The sequence below is a fragment of the Geospiza fortis genome, unplaced genomic scaffold (genome assembly GCF_000277835.1).
Source record: "Geospiza fortis unplaced genomic scaffold, GeoFor_1.0 scaffold403, whole genome shotgun sequence".
In the NCBI taxonomy this organism is placed as follows: domain Eukaryota; kingdom Metazoa; phylum Chordata; class Aves; order Passeriformes; family Thraupidae; genus Geospiza; species Geospiza fortis.
Genome location: NW_005054336.1, coordinates 5,391,132 through 5,395,441, shown reverse-complemented (window position 1 = coordinate 5,395,441; position 4,310 = coordinate 5,391,132). Strand labels below are relative to the sequence as shown.

Genomic DNA, 4,310 nt, shown 5'->3' with positions numbered 1-4,310 from the left:
AATTTCTAAAATTATTTAACACATTTGTTCCCTAGAATTTGCTGATAAGAAATTGGAGCTCCTTTCAAGAAACTATGTCAAATACCAGTAAGTTTGGAAGAGCTTCCTATTTTTTAACTAATATTTTAACTTCTTTCCTAGGGCAATAACACTGTTACCTCACTGACTGAACTAAGCCAAATTTGACAGATTGCAAGACATGCAAGACAGTTACATTTCTACAGATTTTGTGAAAAACTGGTGGTTGTAAGGGACAAGGATACTGCAGTGAAAATATGGATAGGTCAGAGGACACAAATCCAGGGACAGCAGGCTTAACTGGTTACATTGTTATTTTGTCACAGTTACTCATCACTTTGCCGGTACCCCGAAGAACACTGCCATCAAAACCGGAGTGAGAAAATGCTCTGACAACCCATAAAATGATACAAAGATTATTATTAAGGCAGACTCCTGCTCATAACGCAGTTGTTACAGGGGAAAAAGCCCCAACATGCCAATCAGCAACACCACCCCCAACACCTCAAAAACAGAAAATCAGCAACATCTCCACTCCTGACCCCACCAAATATGTAAAACAAATAACAAACCACCTGCTATCCCCATTCCCAGATTTATACACAATCTCAGCTCTCAGCCTCATTAAACTTTCTGTTCTCCCTCACAAAGTTGTAGAACTACAGAGAGAGATCCAAAGCACCAACAGTTTTTCAAAACAGAACCAGGATCTGTTTTCTCTCCCTGCTTTCTCCCTCCCTTTGTGGCAAAGTGTCATGTTCTTTGTGAAATGTGAAACAATTATTCATTTGAACATATAAAAATGTCCAGTGATATGAATAACTTTGGCTACTTGAATTCAGTGGAATAACATTAGGCAAGTTCCTGCTGGTGAAACCCCAGCCAGAATATTTAGAGATCATATCAAAGACTAATGATCTTCTGACACCAGTACGAAATTTAGAGCTGACAAAGAAACATCTGTAAAAATACCATTCCTTGCTGATTTTTTACCTCAAATTAATCACCTAAAAACTCTCAAAAGCAAAAGCTCAAACATTCTTTTCTCAACTTTTAGACACCCATCATGTATCTATGGTATTTTATACCATAGCAGGCTTGAAACACCTGATTCTATTAGTTTTAGTTCTACTATTTCAATATTACATCAATATAACACATCTTAAGAATATATTGAATTTTTTGGTGTTCATACAGTTTGATTTCCTAATTACCTTATGAGAAAATGTGATGATAAAACATGAAATGGCCATACATAAAGCAAATGAACATATAACACGTTTCCAGGTTAACTGCTCAAACATTCAGAAAACCACATGCCTCTTCTATGGAAAGGCCCAAAGACAGACAATCCTTACTTGTTGTCCTTGCTGTCTGTCTTATATCCTCCTTCTGATTTTGTATTCATATGATCCTCTGACAAGCTGACTCAGACTGTTAAATGGCCAAAAAAGAGAGTACAGTTTCAGAATTATTCATGAACCTGAATCATTCCTCATAATTCCTCAGAGAGGAAAACCCACTAAATTTTGTGCAAGAGATGGAGCAAAACAAGTTCCCCCTTCAGCAGCAGCAGTTAAATAATGTGATTTAATAAATTATTTTATTCAAATTAAAAAAAAGAAAACACAGTTGTGTCCTAGCCAATCAACAAAAGATCAGAATGACCTTCTCCTTGAATGACTTTTCTCCTGGAGCCCTTCTTCCTGTTATATTCCCCAACACTACCCCTACAGCTGCTCTCAGACAAGTCAATAATGTCACATTAACCTTCTACTACCACAGCACTAGAACACAAGTAAAGTTGCCATAGTAAACTATTTGGCATAGTTTTATCTTAACAGTGTCAGTTATTCTGCAAATCCTATGCAGCATGTGATGACAAAATATTCAAGCATCCTCTCTCTAGATTTCTAGAGAGGCTTCCTTCTGCACCAGGTGAAACCAAAGTCAACCTTGCTATGAAGTTACTGCGCTCTACAATTTTCATGAGGCAACTAGAGACTATTTCAAGGTAAGAGATCCAAATTTAATAACAATTACTTTTACAAAATAACTTGGATATTTTATTCAGAGTACAAGACTGGCACCCAATGTGTACACAAAAGAGGGCAGCTACTCCTGAGGGAATGGAGCCTATGGAGACAATGGGCTTCTGGAAAAACTGGTAGGACACCATCAACAATAACTGAAAGACACTGAGCAGACTCCCATTATATAATCAATGGTTTATAATTGGTCAGAACAAAAGCAGCACACAGGTTTATCTAAAGCTCAGTCATTTGAGGCAAATTTCTCTTGCCTCTGTAAAAGTTATTTGGATTATGAATGATTTAAGTTTTTTAGTACGTAAGTTTTACTTTGCTTCTCTTATTCTTTTGTTTGCTTGTTTGTCCGCTAAATATGATCCATTGTTTAACAGGGGACTCAGAACACACTAACAGAATTCAGTAACATGAGCAAAAAAAAAGTAAGCAAGCAAGATTTAAAACTCTGCAATTCTACTCAGGCAAGTCTACACAGGCAATGAAACAAAATGCAGGAATACAGCCTTGCCTCAAGGCAAGAGGGTAGGAGAGAGCCATTACATGTTTATTATGTATCCAGGGAAAGGGAAGCCAGAATTGCTGGTTTTCTCTCTTCCTGAGAGGAAGGAAGAAATGGCAATGAGCCATTGTTGACAGAAGCACTCTATTCCCTCCATCCCAAAGAGGCTCTGACTGTAGAGGATATTCAGATCATCTACTGTAAAATGACCACACATTTCTGTTCACTGACCCACCATTTATCTCCTCAGAACCTTAGATAGAGAGTAGGTGCAAGAGTAACTTCTCAGAATGTGTGTCACAGCAACCCCAGGAAGTCTGCAAGTAGCATGTGATATCAGTGGGATGCTATTGCTCTGATATGGCACCAATTCACAGATGGATTTCTGGCAGCAGAAATAACTATCACCCCAAAAATGCAAATTTTTCTTTCAGCAATAGTAAAGAGGTTTCCACTGGAAAAGTGCCAGCTATTTAAATTATTCATCTGTAGTAGACAAATATTTTAATCATGCAGAATCTATCAATAAAATCTGGAAGGAGACCTGTACATTTGGAAGGCAATTATGAATGTGTAATTCATGTAGAAATTTCATAAGCAGAGCAGCAGCACACATTTATTTAAATGCCTTTAGAGACAGACTGCCAAATCTTAAAGCCTTTCTTTCACTCCACACTTTCCCACCACCGTGAGAACTACTTCTCATTAACAACCAAATTGGTTTCAGATGCTCTGCTATAAGATGTTACCTTAGAAACCATTTGGTAAAAGACTGTGGCTTCCTTCCATAGAAATCTCAAGCAGTGAAAAGGCAGATTTTCTGGCATAAATCAAATCCAATTTCTAGGGTTCACTAAACCTTTTCTCCTCAGAATAATGTTTTGTGACTAGATCTTAGCAGTTAATAGTGCACGAAGAATTGCTGGTGTGAACCAGTTTTAAATTATTTTCATTCTATTCCCTTCTCAACTCAATTGAAACTACTTTCAATACTTACCATACCTTGATAGAACCTTTAGCTTCATAACTATAAGGATATTTACTATGTGCAGCAAATAAACAGACTGAACAAAAATATTATTTTCCTTCCTTTTTAAAACATAGACTATTCTATCTGGAAAGGATGACATTAATTAATTAACATTAGACATTTGGAGATACTTTAAAAATGAGACAAATACTACAAATGAGACAAACCCATGACAAATTTTTTCACCTCTATAAAACTTCCACAAAAAAGAATAATCAAAAGAAAATAAAATACTAAGCCCATATTCTGTACTTAATTAGAACATTATCAAAATAATTTCTGCTGTGAAAGGTTGACTTAAAAATAAATTATATAAATAATTTATGATAACGCATAGCCAACATCCAATTATGTAGAGGGACAGCAAATTTAAGATGTAGTTGAATGTGAGACCAATAATGCAAAGCCACTTAAAATACTGCAAAGATAATATTATAGGAAAAATTATAAAGAGAACTGTGATTTGTGGTGACTCATTGCTTTACACAATGAAAAGCTATGTACAATAATTACCATTGTAACATCCTAATTCAAGCTGATGGGTGATTTCTGACATCATACCAGTGCTCTTTACTTGCAAAGGGCAATTATGAATGATGACAGATCCTCCTCCTGGAGAATCACCACGTGTCCCACTGGTAACTAATTGTGTTCGTGAGCTCCAAGGACAGCAACAACCCAGCTCCCGTCAGTGCAAACTAAACTGAGCAATAAA

The 4,310-nt window shown here is 36.4% G+C and overlaps 1 protein-coding gene across 1 annotated transcript in view; it reads right to left on the bottom strand.

The window, feature by feature from the left end:
* Positions 1–1,443, bottom strand: part of LOC102042796 (uncharacterized oxidoreductase YtbE-like) — a 36,531-nt gene extending 35,088 nt beyond the window's left edge. The window contains exon 1 of the mRNA XM_031057919.1: positions 1,377–1,443. The gene's annotated coding sequence lies outside the window, so the exon portion shown is untranslated. The remainder of the gene's footprint in view (positions 1–1,376) is intronic.
* Between the last annotated feature and the right edge of the window lie 2,867 nt (positions 1,444–4,310).